The sequence below is a fragment of the Nicotiana tabacum genome, chromosome 1 (genome assembly GCF_000715075.1).
Source record: "Nicotiana tabacum cultivar K326 chromosome 1, ASM71507v2, whole genome shotgun sequence".
Classification (NCBI taxonomy): Eukaryota; Viridiplantae; Streptophyta; class Magnoliopsida; order Solanales; family Solanaceae; genus Nicotiana; species Nicotiana tabacum.
In genome coordinates, this window is record NC_134080.1 from 9,456,507 (window position 1) to 9,475,225 (window position 18,719).

The window sequence follows — 18,719 nt, forward strand, 5'->3', positions numbered from 1 at the left end:
TACACCACTTCTGGGAATTCACTGGGTTATTGTTATTGTTGCTTATTTCAATTTCAATCTGTCACTAGTTGTTTGAGTCTGAGATTGCTGTGATATTCAGGGCTCCTTAGTTTACTTTACCAGAAAATCTTGCTGGCTGCTGTGACTAATATACCATATATTATAGTATGTGTTTTGTACTATACAGGTGGATTTGTTTCTTAGTTTTCACTTGATTCTGTCATTATGGGACTGCTTAGAATAGATCCCAATACTATAAATTAAGTAATAGCGGGCAAATCACCCCAAATACAGTTCCATTGAATTTTCTCCCTTTTATTGTCTTTTTTGAGTTTTCACCTGGTATCCGGTATTTGCAAATTCGTGATCATATCATATTTATTCAAGAGTCAAATAAAAGTTATGCCATATATTAATAACAAAGAGAAGGAATACTAATGGTGTTAGTTGATAATGTGAGTTCCTGCAAACCTTTTTGAGTATTAGCATGTGATAAGTAAGAAAAGGTACTGCTCTTTGTCAATAGGAAAACTTTTTTTTTTTGTCTTTTCGGGAGGAAAGTCTTAGCGTAACTGGTAAAGTTACTGCCATGTGACAAAGAGGTTACGGATTTGAGTTGTTGGAACAACCTCTTGCAGAAATGCAGGGTAATGCTGAATTACAATAGACCCTTGTGGTCTGGCCCTTTCCCGGACCTTGTGCATAGCGGGGGCTTAGTGTACCAGACTGTCTTTTTTTTTTTTTTTTTTTTTTGGTCTTTTCGCTTATAAATGCTCCAAATCCAATGGTAAACTTCAGTTGCTGAATAGTCTGGTTTTCAATAGTCACCTAGTTGAGACACCTCATTAGAGAAAGTGCTAAATGAGTCAACAACAAAAATAACATACCCAATATAATTTCACAAGTGGAGTTTGGGGAAGATAGTGTGTACGCAACCTTATCCCCTATCTTGTGTAAGTAGAGATGCTATTTCCGATAAATCCTCAGCTCAAGCAAGCGTGCATAATCAATCACAACAAAATAAAGAGAGAAACACAATAGTGAAAAAGTCAAAGAAGCAGTAATACCAACAAAATAATAGAATAACCAGAACAAAAGCATTCAAGTAGTAATAGAATCTAAGGAATATAAAGTGATATTATATTATATTGAAAAGGATAGAAGTGAGGAAGCTTTATTTGGATCTTAGTTCTGTTTTATGTTAATTGTGATCTTGTTTTACATCCACAAGTTGGCAGCAGCTTTACCAAATCTCTGTCTTATGCATCCTATACAATCTGTTCAATTACCAGACTTATTGTCATGTTGTTTTACAGCCACAAATTGGCATCAGCTTTACCAAAGTTTTGGCCTTTGGCATCTAGACATCAGCCTAATCAGGAAACTTATGAGTTGTCAATCTGAATCCAAAAAGTTTAAATTCTGAATCAGCTTTTGCCCAATGCCTGACTAACTCGGACTAAAGTCGAGGAGGAAATATTCCCTACCAAGAGATTTTCATTCACATGGCTCGAAACCGTGTGTGTAGTTGCTGAACTGTGAACTACCTATCTACACATAACATGTAAAAGATGTCTCACAAGTTTTTACATTCTTTTCTCCTACACAATAAACACTAATTCACTACAGCAACTACTGACTAATTCTTATATTCTTTAGTCCTTCACTTTTTTTCAGCCCTGCTCTCGTCTCCTGAAATTGAAATCCTGCATACAGAAGGTGCAAATCTCTCCTTCCTGATATTGACTAGGTCAACATTTTCTAACCAATACTCCGTTATTCCCTCATCATTGCACCATTAGCGAAGACGCTGAGTCCCTCTAGGTGAAACCTCACCTTCCAGCTGCTCGAGCACTTGATCAATCTCATCAGGATATTTAATATCAGCTTCCTCATCATCACCATTTTCATTTACTGATTCTTCGCTATCTCTTTTATTTTTATTTTTTATTTTTTTGGTAAATAAAATATTTTTATTAACCAACTGAAAGTATTACATCAAAAAAAAAAACCTGCATACTATAAACACAGTTTTAGCAGATTAGAACTCTCTATCTCCTATAACTTTTCTCCCTAACTAAAACTCTAAACATGATAGAAATTAAGGGATTGCAATTGTGTCATGATCTTAGGTTGCGAATTTCCTCTATAGAATATCTCCTGGATGATGATTCGAATAATAGCTTCAGTACTTTTGCAATTACCTTGAAAGATCCTCTGATTTCTCTCTTTCCAAATTTGATATACACTCCCAGCTACTGTCATTCTGAACACATGTGCACCGGCATTTTTACCTTTATAATTGGATGCCATCCATTTAAACTCATCTTGCCAACTTAGAGTAGACCTTCTTATGCCTTGCTATTTAAGAAGATTCTCCCATATAGCTGCAGAGTAGGGGCACTTAAAAAATAAATGAGAGGTGGTCTCAATCTCTGATGAACACAAGGAACAATCTTGGTTGATGCATATTTCCCATGTTGTTAATCTATCCTTTGTGTATAGTCTCTCCCAAGCTGCTAATCTCAATATAAAAATCCACTTCGGTGCACCAAAATTGTTCCAAATGACTCTCCTCCAAGGTACCTTCTCAAATATATCCTGAAGTGCATGATACATTTTTTTTTATAGAGAAGGTTTCCATTGTGTAAAGCTCTTCTAGATCATACCCTGCTTCATCCAAATACTTCTTGGCTTTGAAGACTTTTTGAATCATCCATGAAGCTTGCTTAATGCTAGCATCCTCAAGTTGTCTCCCTTTTATGTAATATGTGTGTGCCCATTAGACCCAAAGCTTATATTTTTTCTTGTATACATTCCAAAGTAGTTTAGCAATTGCAGCTTTATTCTACGTAAGCACATCTAGCATGTTAATCCCACCTGCTGATTTTGGCCTGCACAATTTATCCCAAGCAATAAGGATTTTTTTGTATGAGTTTGAATTTGACCGACCACGACCTTTAGTGAGCGCGAAAGACGGCCGAGCACCTGCGAGTCGATGCCCAGAAGGGTACGACCTTGTAGTAAAAGAAAGAATAATACGACCTCGGTGGTAGAGTAAGCATATTAGGGGACATTGAGAATATTCCTAAAAAAGGATCTTTTGCATGTCGTTTCTAGGGGAGGGGAATTCCTCAATATATAATAGGAATGAGAGCTTTGTAAAAGGGGCAGACTCTGTAAAATTCACGAACCTTGAATGAAAAAGGATATTTACAATTCTCTTCTCTCTATTACTATCATCCTAGAGTTTATTATCCTCATCCACGATTTAACCCTTCATCTTTAATTGATTTGTTCAAAAAGGTTTTAATATCTTTTGAGTCAAACAATTTGGTGTCGTCTATGGGGATTTCTATAGGTGAAATCATAGTTCTCATCTAGGTTCTTGAAAGTGACGATTACTGTTCTTCAAACCTCATAAAAACCAACAATGGCGGAAAAAGAAGCGAGGCTGAAGATGATAGTAAATGTCTCAAACAATCTCCTGAACTCCCTCAACGAAGACGGTAGAGAAGACATCGAGAATACAACACCAAGAGTTATACCGGAGGGGGAGATCTCACCTTCTCCATATGGGGATCTAACGGTCTTGCGCCAAAGGAGAGCCTCAACGTCCACGGTGGGGAAAACACCACCAGCAATCAAAAAGATGCTAGAAGAATGGTTGACAAGCGCTCTGAGCAACATGCTCGAAAAAACCCCTCAAGGAAATATCGAAGACTTACCACCAACAGAAATCGCAGCTACCACCAGCGAGCCAAGCACTACACGAACGAGCAACACCCGTCATGTCACTGATGCAGATGACGATGTAGTCATGGCCATCTTAAAGAAAATGGAAGAGATGGAAAACGAGAACAAAACACTCCGTGATTAAATGAAAGAGCATCAGGAAAGGGTTGAACAAAATACCAGGCGCCCCTAAGCTATTACCAAAATGCGATGTGGGCCGATTCGTCGACAACCATACAGCGACGGGGCTGCTCCTCATCCTATTCCAAAAACTTTCAAGATACCGCCATACTTGAAAATATACGACGAGACCACGGACTCGGAGGATCATCTAATCTATTATGTTACTGTAGTAAAGGGCAACGACTTGTCAAAGGAACATGTACCATCTGTGCTGCTAAAAAAGTTTGGTAAGACTTTGACAGGGGGAGCATTGACGTGGTACTCCCAGCTACCAGCACGATCAATATCAATATTTGATGAAATGTCGGATAAATTCGCCACCGCTCATGCAGGGGCGAAGAAGGCTGAAGCTAGGGTCAATGATATCTTCGCTGTCAGGCAAACAACGGGCAAGGGACTTCGGGACTTCCTGGCTAGATTCAATAGAGTAAGGATGAGCCTGTCGAACGTGTTAGAAGGGATGACAGTAGCAGCCTTTCAAAATGGGTTAAACAGGAACGGATCAAAGGCAACCAAAAAACTGCTCAGCAGACTCATGAAGTACCCCCCACCACATGGGAAGAGATCCACAACGCCTATTGCCCCGAGGTAAGGGCAGATGAGGACGATCTGAATGGCCCGATTCAGCGATTAACGTCGGTTCAGACCGAGGCAAGGAGAGATCAATGTAATGATGGGAGAAGGGATCAACCCCCACGTTTCAATCGAGAAAGGCATCAACCTTATGTTCGAACATCTAACCCGCTGCCTCTAAGACATCCGGATGTCGTGCTACGACACACCGCAACCCTTCGAAACGAAAGAGGTATGCCTCCATTGTTATCTGCTCATAACTTTTGTGTTTCCCCTTCAGAGATAGTGTACGCATTGGAGAAGCTAGGCACGAAGGTGCAGTGGCCGTAAAAAATGAAATCGGACCCAAGCACCAGGAGGTCAAACGTCCTCTGTGAATTCCGTCAAGAAAGAGGACACAAGACCGAAGATTGCATAGGTCTGTAGCAGGAAGTAGTTAGGATGTTGAACCAGGGGTACCTTAAAGAACTGCTCAGCAATAAAGGGATGGACAACTTCGCTAGAGGACGCGATCCATCTCAAGGACCTCCAAAGCCACCGTCGCCAGCATGCACCATACAGATGATCACTGGTGGTAGCAATGACACGGTAATCAACCATGTGAAATTCACCACCACGCATAAACTCAAATGGACGGTCGCCTACGAATGGTCTGATGACCTAGAAGACAGTATCATCTTCGATAAGTCAGATGTCGACGGTTTGTCTTTCCTTCACTATAATGCTTTGGTTATAACTTTATGCATCGCTGATACAGATGTAAAAAGAATCATGGTAGACGACGAAAGCGGCGCGTGTATTGTTCACCCGCGAGTCCTCATGCAAATGAGGCTTGAGGATAAAATAATACCGCGTTGCATAACACTAATGGGTTTTAACAATGCAGTAGAGCGAACATCCGGAGAAATAGTGCTGCTTGTCCTAGTAGGAGGAGTTACACTGGAAACAACATTCCACGTCATGAACCAGGATACAACCTATAACGCCATCATAGGGCGACCATGGATACACGTCATGCGAGCCGTCCCCTCAAGCTTCTATCAAGTGATCAAATTTACCACCCCGTGGGGAATATTCAGTATCCGAGGCGAGCCACGCACCGTCCAAGAATGCTATCGGATCTCCCAAGATTGCACGCACACCAAACAACTGAAAGGAGCAAGTGTGGAGGCATAACAATCAGCCATGTCGGGAACTAAACCCGACCCACAAGCAGAGGCCATCAAGGACCCAGATGTCGTGGAAGCCTGCAAGGCAACTATAGAGGATCTTGACCCCGTCCAATTGGATGACGCTAACAACACAAAAAAGGCTTACATAGGGCACAACCTCTCGGATCCAGGTAAGTATCGTGAATTTTTAAATAACAACGCCGATTTGTTTGCCTTCTCCCACTCAGATATGCCAGGAATCCCAAAGGACATCGCCACTCACAAACTGAATGTCGACCCACTCTATCTGCCGGTATGGCAAATGAGGAGAAAGTTCAATGCTGCAATCAATGAAGCAATCAACGAAGATGTGGATAAATTACTCACTAACGGTTCCATCAGAGAATCAAAGTACCCCCAATGGGTCGCCAACGCGGTCATGGTCAAAAAGAAGAACGGGAAATGGCGAATGTGTGTGGACTTCACCAATCTAAGCAAAGCATGCCCAAAGGATTCCTTCCCGTTACCCCATATCGACTAACTGATCGATGCGACAATGGGGCATGAATTGCTGAGCTTCTTAGACGTCTACTCCGGTTACAATCAAATCCTAATGGCTGAAGAAGATCAAGAAAAGACAACTTTCATCACTCACCAAGTAACGTTTTGCTATAAAGTGATGTCGTTCAGACTCAAGAATGCAGGGGCCATGTACCAGAGGCTAGTTACCAAGATGTTCAAAGAGCAGCTCGGCAAGACCATGGAGGTCTATATTAATGACATGTTGGTAATGTCGGCAAAGAAGGAGGATCACATTAGCCATCTGAAAGAAGCCTTCGAAATATTAAGGCAGTATGGGATGAAGTTAAATCCCGAGAAGTGCACTTGCGGCGTAACCTTAGGAAAATTCCTCGGCTTCCTCATATCACAAAGGGGAATCGAAGTCAACTCAGATCAAATCAAAGCCATCGATACAATACCAAAGGTACTGACCAGCAAAAAACAGGCACAAAAGCTAAATAGCCGCATTGTCGAGGTTCATTTCACGATCCTCGAACAGATGCCACAAATTCTTCAATGTGCTGAGAAAAGACCACGGGTTACAATGGAACGAGGAATGTGTTGACGCCTTGAGAAAGCTAAAAGAGTATTTGTCTTCGCCGCCACTACTCGTCAAAGCGGACTCGGGTGAATGTCTACTTGTGTATTTGGCAGTTTCTGAAGTCGTAGTAAGTGCAGTCTTGGTCTGCGAAACTAAAGGTACGCAGTCTCCCATTTACTATATCAGCAAAACTTTAATAGATGTCGAGACAAGGTACCCTCACTTTGAAAAGCTAGTTCTGGCACTGGTCGTAGCTTCTCGCAAGCTTAGACCATATTTTCAATATCACCCTATAAAAAGTGGTAACGACCTTCCCCTTGAGAGGTATCCTGTACAAACCCAAACTATCAGGTCGACTTGACAAATGGGCCATAGAATTAAGCGAGAACGACATGACATACCAACCACGAACTGCCATTAAGTCGCAGGTGCTCGCCGACTTCATCGCTGATTTCAGCGCGGAGATATTGCCCGAGGCAGAACCAGAAGCACTTCATGCTCCCTCACGTACCGACCTCTAGGTCCTCTACACCGATGGAGCCTCCAATGCCTCGGGATCGGGACTCGTCCTCGAGGTCTCTATGGGTGAAGTAATTCGCCAGTCCATACGATTCCCCGAGATGACTAACAACGAGGCCGAGTACGAGGCTGTTATTGCAGGTTTGAAGTTAGCCCTCAAATACGGCGCCCGACGACTCGTCCTCCACTGTGACTCTCAACTCGTTGTGAATCAAGTTACCGAGACTTTCCAAATCAAAGAGCAGAAACTACAAAGGTACCGGTCGAAAATCCACAAACTGCTACCAGAGTTTGATGAATGCCGCCTCGACCAGATACCTAGGGCGCAGAATATTGAAGCAGATGGCCTCGCCAAATTAGCTGCGGCCACCAGGAATATCGACAAAGAAAATGTGGTTACCCTTCTTCACTCCACAATAGACCACGTCGAGGTACGTTCTATAAACCTAACTTGGGACTGGCGTAACTGCTTTGTAGCCTATTTATAGGATGGATCGCTCCCGCAAGACAAGAAAGAAGCCAAAAAACTCCGGGTACAGGCAGCCCGATACAACCTAGTAAACCATGATCTCTACAAGAGAACGTTCGGCGTCCCCCTAGCCAAATGTCTTGGAGCACATCAAACAAGGCGAATACTGGAAGTACACGAAGGGCACTACTATGCTCACACGGGAAATCGCGCCCTCGTTCGATGTCTCATTCGCGCCTGTTACTACTGGCCTACTATGAAAAACAAGATGCAGACTATGTCCAAAGGTGCGAGCAATGTCAAAAGTATGCCCCTATGATACATCAGGCAGGAGAACTCCTCCATTCCGTCACTTCGCCATGGCTATTCATAAAATGGGGAATGGACATAGTCGTCCCCCTCCCAGTAGGGCGAGGTAAGGTACGCTTCCTTTTGGTTTTAGCTGACTACTTCTCTACATGGGGTGGAAGCAGGTGCATACACTCAAATACGTGAGCAGGAGGTCATCATCTTTATATGGAAAAATATTATATGCCATTTTGGCATCCCTAAGGAAATCAGCTGCGACAATGGATCTCAATTCATCGGAAAAAGAACAACTGAGTTCTTCGAAAAGTGGCACACCAAACGGATACTCTCCACGCCATATCACCTTGCCGTCAATGGCCAAGCCAAGTCCTCCAACAAAGTAATACTGAACATATTGAAAAAGAAGATCGAAGAAGCTAAAGGGCTATAGCCTGAACTACTACCCGAAGTATTATGGGCATACCGCACCACGCCAAAATCCAGCACTAGAGAAACGCCATACTCACTGGTCTACGAGACCGATGCAGTTATACCCGTCGAGGTTAGGGAGCCCAGCTTGAGATACTCCAACGAGAACGGAGCCGATAACGAAAAAAGTAGGCTACAAGATCTAGATAATATTGAAGAACAAAGAGACATGGCCCACGTAAGAATGGTAGCCCAGAAGCAGCAAGTAGAAAGATACTACAACAAGAAAGCCAAGGTGCGATCGCTCAAAGTGGGCGACTACGTCCTCAAGGCCAAAACGCAGGCATCAAAGGATCCAAACAAAGGAAAGTTAGGAACAAACTGGGACGGACCGTATAAAATTGTAGCAGCAGCAAACAAAGGAGCATTCTAACTAGAAACAATGGAGGGAAAACTGCTCCAAAACAACTGGAACATCGCCCACCTCAAGTATTTCCACTTCTAAAAGGTGTCACTTAAGTTGTACTCTTTTTCCCTCACTCGGGTTTTGTCCCAATCGAGTTTTCCCAGGGAGGTTTTTAACGAGGTGGCAAGAGAGACGCCCTACGGGGCGACACGCTATTCATTACCTCCACCCGTCGATATGATCTCCGATCAAAGTAATAAAGGGACTACATACAGATAATCTAATCTCCATTGTACGAACGGAATCTAATCTCTATTGTATGAACGGAATCTAATCTCCATTGTATGCACGGAATTTAATCTCTGTAGAATGTGCAGAACTAGATCTCCACTAATCGACATGTGATGTCTTCCTACGGGAACACGGTCAAATCTCCAAACATGAGTTGGACCTCTTTCAAACTACTACGGGATACCACTTCGACGACAGTTCGAAGCAATATCCCAATGGCCAAGGCCATCGATAAAACATGAGTTCGACATCATTCGAATTGCGACGGGATACTACTTCGATGACAGTTTGAAGCAACATCCCAATGGCCAAGGCCATCGACAAAACATGAGTTTGACCCCGTTCGAACTACGATGGGATACTACTTCGACGACAGTTCGAAGCAACATCCCAAAGGCCAAAGCCATCGACAAAACATGAGCTCGACCTCGTTCGGACGGGATGCTACTTCGACGACAGTTTGAAGAAACATCCCAATGGCCAAGGCCATTGACAAAACATGAGTTCGACCTCGTTCGAACTACGACGGGATATTACTTCGACGACAGTTTGAAGCAACATCCCAATGGCCAAGGCCATCGACAAAATAAGAGTTCGGCCTCGTTCAAACTACGACGGGATACTACTTCCATGACAGTTCGAAGCAACATCCCAATGGCCAAGGTCATTGACAAAACATGAGCTTGACCTCGTTTGAACTACGATGGGATACTACTTCGGCGATAATTCGAAGTATCCCAATGGCCAAGGCAGTCGACAAAAATATCGGTTCGACCTCGTTCAAACCATGACGGGATTCTACTTTGACGCCAGTCGAAATAACATCCCAATAGCCAAGGGCGTCAATATCATATGCAATAAACAAAAGAGAAAACGACAAACAAATAAACCGATAAAAGTAAAGTTTACATTGCAGCAAAATATCATTTACATTTCCCTCTACAAACAGGCCCTAGTACGGCCCGTGCCAAAAATTCCTAAGCAAAAGAAAATACAAACCAAGACTACGCATCATCCCCAACGGGGTAAGCGTCTTCATACCACGAATCCGAAGCAAGGTGATTCGCGTCATCAGAATTGATACCTTCCCCGTCAGGAGTGAGCTGTTCATACCCACATAACTCACGAGCTGCACGCGCTTCAACGTGCACCGCCTGAATCTCCGCCTCCGTAGCCCTTCCCTCAGCGTGAAAAGCCTTATAAACATCAAGCCGAGCCTCCACATGGACCCACAATTCATACAAGCGATGGGGCGAGTCCTGATCAGCTAAGGCACGAGACGTAGAAGGCTGAGAACATCGATTTGCCTCCTCCGCCCTCGACGAAGCCATTTGTCCCTACAATGCGGCCAACTCCGCCTCTAGCTCCCTAACATGCCCTTCAAGCCCTGCGACTTGACGACCAGAGGCTTCCCTCTCCGCAGTAAGTTCCAATCTGGAAATACGGAGAGAATCCTCCAAGGATACCGACTCAGAAATAGTGGCTGCCAGCTTATGAGCATCCTCCATTGACAAAATAGTGCGCTCATCTCGCTCTTGAGAACGTCAATCTCCGCTACCTTAGCGTTCAACCCGGCGGTCAAGTCGGCCACCTTCAACTGTAAATCGACATTCTTAGCCGTTACCCCCTGGCTCAACTCGAACTCGTCCTCCTTCGCCTTAAGGAAAACCTCCAGTTTGCTATTACGGGCGATAGCCCTCACAAGCTCATTGTCTCTCTCCCTCAACTCCTCTACCCTACGCTCCAATTGGTCCTCTCGCTGCTTAAGCCCCACGCTAAACACCTGAAACTCGGGATCCTGATGATAGATGTCAGACATCGCCCGATGTTTAGCACAGTACTGCTGATACTTCGATGACATCTTCTTATAAAGGCCCATCCTTTTCCTTTCACGACGCTCCCTCTCCACTTCCAGGACGAGGGTCTGACAAAAGAGAAGGGCATAAGTTAGAAAAAAAATGAATGCCAACTGTCGCACCAACCTCACGACAAAAAGAGAAGGAAATGGAACCTACCTGCAAAGCCATACCAGCGACCTTCTGAGATAACTCCACGTCGCTCATCGCTCCAAGCATCTTGCTTTCAGGAGCGACACATAGAGGAGCAAGGGCCGACGCAACCTGCTTACTGTTCAGCAGCAAGTTATAGTTCCCCAGGACTACCACATGACGGTCGAACCCGTCCATCCTAACCTCCACATGGGTATGGCGACCTAAAAATTCATTGACGTCCTCCGGGTCGATATCCGAACCCGAGTCGTCACCCTCGATACGAGGTCCTCCAATATTAGATGATGCGACAAAATGGCATCGGCCATAAATACGGGTACTGGGGCCGTCCGGGACGCCCCGCTGCCATCGGCATTTGTAGCCACGCCCTTTCCCAGCTCCAACCTCCTCCTTTTCCTCTCTAATGACTCATCGCCGTTATAAGTTTCATCAATAGGATGTGAGGCCGGTACCAGCGAGGCTTCTTCCCTCATGGCCATAGTTCGAGATGAATCTCCCAGTTGAATAAGCTGAGGACGGCCCTCCCGAACAGACTCGCACAAAATAAATCGCGTGCCCGTAGTAGCAACGGCTTGTCTAAAAGCGGGAACGGGCGCTCTTCGTCAGAAGCTCCCCGACCCGCCATCACAAAGGGTCGTACCGTTAAGCAGGATCGCATGACCAACGAGGCAGTAAAAGCAAATATTTACCTGAGGAAACCTTAGGGCCATAATGTTACACGAAGGCGGGCCAAGTCCAAGTTTCCGCTGCATGAGGCAACAGACGGGCCACCACATCCTTGATATACGCAATAGGGAAACGCGGACGGCCCATAACTGCAAAATGATAAGTAAGTAAAAGTTACAATAATCATGGAAGAGAGGGGAACTTAACGAACGACGACACGTACGAATTTTGTTCTATTGTTCCAAAAATCTAGCGGAGTCAGAAATGACGTGTTCGATTTTGATGAAGAAATACTTGTGCCAGAACTTACGACTCGCCCGATCATCCGTTCCGACCACCAGCCCTTTGTTCCACGAAGTCTCAAATGTACCATGGTACCCCTGAGGAAGCCAGGCGCGAATAGGTGCAAAAGATGATGAATCGAGATGCTAGACTCCGCTAACTCTACGTACTTAGTCAATAGCAGAAGCACCTTAAGCATGTACGGTGAAAGCTGTGTTGGGCAAACCTGGTAAAATCTACTGAATTCTTCCGCTAAAGGGAAGAGAGGAAGGGTGTAGCCGATCACGAAAGGATACTCGTAGAAAGCACAATATCCGGGCTTGTGGACGTCAACGTAATCCTCCCCCGCCGGAATCATCTCTACATGGGCAGGGATACCGTATTTTATACGGAGGGCATCAAGATGAACCTGCTTCGTCTCAAAAAACACGGTGTTCGGGGTAGGAGGCGGATCTTTGAGGAAATTATTTCGGGACAAGGGATGCCTCGGTAGTAGCTTCTCCACCGTAAGAGGGTTGTTACCTTCTTCTGCCACCACTTCTCCGCTGCCGGAAAGAGGCAATGTGGATGACGGGGTGGCTTCAGGAACCTCTTCGCCAGCATGATGGGACCTCGGCATAGTTTCGTTTAAAGGAGTAGTGACTCAAAGGGAGTGAGAAAGAGGAAACTTCCGGCGAAGAATGGAAACAAGAGCAAGAAGGTGTAAGAACAAATGAACAAGATTGAGAGGCTATCAAGAGGGGAGTAGCTAAAGTTTTTCAAAAAATCAAACCCTTCATCTATTTATACGGTTGGGTGGCGCTAGAATCGAGGTGGCAAGCCTCAAATCAGCGCAAGAATCAAAGCGCCAAACCGTTAGTCCTTACCTCAAAAATCCGCGTAATGATGACGCATGTAAAGCTGACATCACCCCCGGGTAGCATGTACTCTATAGCGCTTCGCTGAGTGTGATAGACATCTCGCGTTGGTCACGTCGCAACGTCCCTACAGGTCAAATTTCTCCCAAAGAAGGCAGAGTCCGCTCATCAAGGATGCACCCGATCGCAACCCCAACGAGCGGAGGGACTAACTGTATGGGTCTGAATTTGACCGACCACGACCTGCAGTGAGCACGACAGACGGCCGAACACCTGCGAGTTGATGCCTAGAAGGGTACGACCTTGTAGTAAGAGAAAAAATAATAAGACCTCGGTGGTAGAGTAAGCATATTAGGGGACATTGAGAATATTCCTAAAAAAAGATCTTTTGCATGTCGTTTCACGAACCTTGAATGAAAAAGGATATTTACAATTCTCTTCTCTATAATACTATCATCCTAGAGTTTATTATCTTCAGCCACGATTTACCCCTTCATCTTTGATTGATTTATTCAAAAAGGTTTTAATATCTTTTGAGTCAAATATTTTTGTCACCTTAGTCCCACCAGTCTATAAGAATCTTCTACATACTGCCTCAATCATTTTGACCACCTTTTTTGGGAGAACGAATAGCTGAGACCAATAGGTTTGTATAGAAAATAACACACTTTTTATAACTTGGGCCGTTTCTGCATATGATAGATATTTAGTTGTCCAAGTAGTGATTCGCCCCAGCATCCTCTCTAAAAGAGGTTGACATTGCATTATAGACAGTATCTTAGTGCTTAGGGGTACTCCAAGATATCTAAATGGCAATTCACCTTTCCCAAAGCCAAGAATATTCAAAATTGTTGTTGGACATCTGGCTTGACCCCTCCAAAGTAAATTGAACTCTTTGATACATTAGCTATAAGACCTGAAGCAACAGAAAATTTCAAGAAGCAGCTATACGACTTGGTAACAGAACCAATATCCCCTCTACAGAAAAGAAGCAAGTCGTCGGCAAAACAAGTTGCACTAATCTCATCTTAGCACACTTCGAATGATATTTGAACTCTTTTTCATTGCTTAAAGTTCTCAGTATCCTACCAAAGTATTCCATAATAAGAACAAACAAAAATGGAGACAATGGGTCTCTCTGTCTAAGACCTTTCTTAGCTTCAAATGGTTTTGTTGAACGATACTGGAATTTCATCTTCTTGAACGATACTGGAAGAAGAAATTGTATTGTTGTTCTCTACAGAGGGTATGCAGTGTAGAAGCTATGGGTTCAACTAAATTCATAGATTTTGCTCTGACAAGCAGAGGCCGTCCTTCGACACAAAAGGTTTAGGAGCTAGAGTGTCTGTGCTGATGACAGGGGCGGAGCCACAGTGTTGGTCGCGGGTTTGGCCGAACCCAGTAATTTTTGTTCAAACCCTGTATTTGTATTAAGAAATTCAATATATATATATATATATATATATATATATATATATATATATATATATATATATATATATATTATAATCCCGAACTCAGAAGGGTTAAAATCCTAGCTCCGCTTTTATTGATGACACTGCTTTGCTATTTCCCTTTCAAGTAATCCATTTCCTGCATGTATTGTATAATGTTTGTATTTACAAAAGATGAACACCAACTGCCACTATTATCCCTACTCATACTAGTACATTATAAATACATATGAAGATGAATCTTGAATCTATATATATGTGTGCATATTTTTTGATAATTGAGAAATCCATGGGTATTAAATTAGGATCAAAACTCAAGGGAATGTTGGCCTGCCTGCCCCTCTAGCCTACTCCCCCTCAAATACCAAGACTTTCTGCTTAATCCGTACATCCCGCGTCGCGTCCTTACCACTTCCTTCAGTGCGTCCTTACCATCGGGGGCGGAGCTTGAGTATGTGGAGTGGGTCTGGACGAACTCGGTAGTTTTGGTTTGAACTCAGTATTTATCTTAAAAAATTCATTAAAAATATGTAAATTATTAATTTAGAACCCACTAACTTAAAACGAACTAGAAAACCTATATTCCCATATTATTTTGAGTATTACAAGAGCTTATTTAGTTTTGATTCCTACAAACTCTATTTAGACATGAATTAAAGAAACCTAATACCAAATTAAACAATTTGTGTTTCCTACTAAATTAGTCTTCCAGCTTTGAATTTGCGTTGGAATTCTACTGCAGATAAAAGACTATATTATATGAAGAAAGATAGAGGCAACGTATTATTTGGTTTGGGCTATTTGGCTGAGTTGAATACTAATGACTCATTACCAATGTACTAACAACTTGGGTTTGTGGTGTCTGTGCGCTAGCTGAAGTGGACTAAGGTAAAGAGAGCGTAAAACTTCCATTATTTGACTAATCCCTTGAACTAGGAAAAAATTCAGAAATAACCAGATTTATAACTGATAATTGAAAAATAGATACAATTTCAAAAGTAATTGAAATTTAGTCGTTTTTTCATATAAAGATAAAATTTGAACAAAAACACTCTTAAAATTTTTGAAAAATTCTAGCATAATATGTTGGAGTTCGAATTTTTACATATGATATAATATGCTGGAATTCCAACATAATATGCTGGAAGTTTATACGCATGAGCCCCAATATCAAGCATATTATGCTGAAACATTTCGTGTGCTGGAATTCCAACATAATATGCTGGAAGTTTATGCGCAGAAGCTCCATAATCCAACATATTATGCTGGAAATTTTAGTGTTTCAGCAAAATAGTGATTATTTTTCAATGACTTTGCAAAACGCTGGCTGTTTTTTAATTACCAGTATGAAAACTGACTAGCCCGTGTTATTTTCACATCAAAGTTCCATTATTTGGTTAATTCCTTGAACTAACAATCAAATTAATTAACTAACAAGTTAAAAATTTAGACTACTAACTGACCAAGGTAAGGGTATTGCGATCTGTCATAGTATAGCAAATGTTTTATCTGGTGATCAATTAATGTTTGTTATAAAAAATACATGTAATAATACCTTATAAGTGACTTATGCTTATCGCTGTATAATATTTAAACTTTGAATATGCTTGAATTATGTGAACTTACATGAATGCTCTCTTTTCCCTGGTACAAAAACGTTTTGTTGATTCTGGAATATTTAATTTATACCTTAGAATGTATTGCATTTCCTTAATAGTTGGTTTCAGGTCGGATATAGCTTACCGATTATGGCTTCATCTGAACCCATAACTTTTGATACAAAGTATAGAATGTACAATCAGACCTCTCTATAACAACATCCCTATATAACAACACTTCTCTATAAAAGCCAAGCTTTTCCGGAACCAATTTTTATGTTATGTTATAATATATGTTCTCTATAACAACATTTTGCTATAACTTCCATTCGGAACAAACGAGACTGTTATAGAGAGGTTTGATTGTATATAAAAATCTGTTAAAATCTCAACAAATATTAGATCTGAACCCATAATTTTAATAGTACAATGTCACGACCCAATTTAGGATTGTGACCGGCGCTTAGGAGCAAGTGCTCCCAAGTAAGCCTCATCGGTAATTTTACAGAAAATCGGACAGAGTTTCCCTTGTTTTTGGATTATCCCAAAAAATTTCCCTGTCTCAAATCAGCAACCAAACATCCTAATAGCAATTCAACAATCGACAACTTATCAATTAACCAAAATAGTCTTCACCATTACTAATCAACCCACTAACAACCAGAAATACTAATTTATCTTCGACTTTGATAAGAAAGAATGATGCTCAACATAAGGCTAATAGCAAAATAATACTCATGACACTAAAAGAATGACCATGGAGCGACTCTAAGAATTCAAAGAAAAGACCATAACAATTAATAAAACTCCGCCCACGCGAACAAGTGCGAGGCTCACCAAGAATTCTCAACCTGTGCGCTCTAATTAACGAGATCCTCGCCTGCGTCAATTGTTATCTTTGTAAAAAAATTAGCGGGGAATGAGTCGCTAGCTTAGTGAGTAATAACACTTAACCACAACCGTTTTTAATTTGGGGACAAGTCAGAAAACATGCTAGTATATCAAACAGAAAACAACATAAAAATGCCCTTCCAGAAACAATAAATAATTTTCAGTCTTATCACGCTTTTCTTGTAGTAAAATATAATTAACAATTCAGTAATAAGCTCGATAACCACTGTATAATATTAATATTCACATTTTGGGAGGTTTCAATAAACGAATCATGTAATCGGTATAACTGTGGACTTCTTCGCAAGAAGTCCAATATAACGGTAGTCTCTACTCGAGGGAAATCGGTAACAGTATGCTAGTTCTACCTTCCCACTAGCGAGGACTATAGTTGTACTCTATAATCGGTAAATACAAGGTGCATCAGGTCTAACGAACCCGCCGTTAGCTACGGGATCCTTCAATATCTACTCTCATTTATACTTGTCTTTGTAATCCGCATATACTCGTAGAAAATAATTTAAAACAATACAGGGCATTTCGGTATTTATCAAATCATGTAATTTCCTTTCGATAACAGTAAATTCAAGAAATGGTCAAACAGATCTAGTGACAACGAAAATATTTAAAACAACAGTAATTTTCTCAAATAACTAATTCGGTATCATATCGAGTAAAAGACTTGTCCCACATGCAACTCAAAATAATCGGTAACATATTCATATTAAAAATCATGTGTAAATCATGCAAGTTATGAAAACACAAATTGCGTAAGATTATTACTCACAGTACTCGTGCCGAAACACAACTGCTTCACCTCAAGCAACTCGTACAAATTCCTCCAATTAATCTATAATTACATAATATCGATCTCATGTTAATTTCCTTATTTAGGCTAATTCATAGCTATTTTAGAATACTCAATCATCGGGGTTCATGTTTGGATCTTAATTTGCCCAGAATAGTTCTTATTGGTATTAAATTTCTTATACCTTGTGAAACCCTTCAAATATATGAAATGAGATAAAAAGAATTACCAGAAGAAAAGAACACAGATAAAAAATTCGAGTATTACCCGTAAAACCAATGCGTATTTAAGATTTCTCAAGATTTGATTCCACCCTTTTTCTTCTTTTCTTCTTTTCCCTTTTGAAATTTTGTTTTCTCGGCAAAACTGAAGCTTCTGCTTCAACGTAGCAGCAACCAAAGGTTTGCCCTTTCTTTTGTTTTGACAAAATGGGCTTCGGCCCTTTTTGCTTTACTTATTTGTTTTTTTTTTTTTGAGTTATTTTGTTTTAGTAATTTGCTCCCTCTTTTTTTTTTTTAGTTATTATTATTATTATTATTATTATTTGCTAATGACCAATACACCTTTATTAAATATAGGGTATTACATACAATGAAAGCAAAAAATCTAAAAAATTAAACCTATTAAATTTGAATCCTGCATCCTCCCTTAATTAGTTTTCTGAGTGAAACATAGGTAGAATTCTATGGTTGACTTGTACCTATTGCACAAATATAATAGTAGTAATTTCCACCTTCATTCCATCTTCAAGTGTTGACTTTGATTTTTCAGCTACTTTTGAGTCTTTATACACACTCAGCGTTATACTAAATTATTAAACACACGATATGTGTCTTTTATATGTACTTTTATCACTAACTAATATATATATAAAATCATCTCAATGTATCACTTAATCGTGGTTATAAACTCATGTGGTTTTTGGTGTACATCGTATCAAAGTGTGAGTCAATTTTTTCTAAATACAATAAAATCAGAAAGTCAATGTCTACGTAGTTTTAAGTTTGT

At 41.4% G+C, this 18,719-nt stretch overlaps 1 long non-coding RNA gene across 1 annotated transcript; it reads right to left on the reverse strand.

Annotated features, from left to right (window-relative positions):
* Nucleotides 1-389: 389 nt before the first annotated feature.
* On the reverse strand, nucleotides 390-18,123 carry LOC142171534 (uncharacterized). The gene is made up of 3 exons (XR_012701180.1): nucleotides 17,979-18,123; nucleotides 17,691-17,753; nucleotides 390-2,894 (listed from the first exon to the last, which is right to left on the reverse strand). It is a non-coding gene; the product is annotated as an uncharacterized LOC142171534 (long non-coding RNA).
* Between the last annotated feature and the right edge of the window lie 596 nt (nucleotides 18,124-18,719).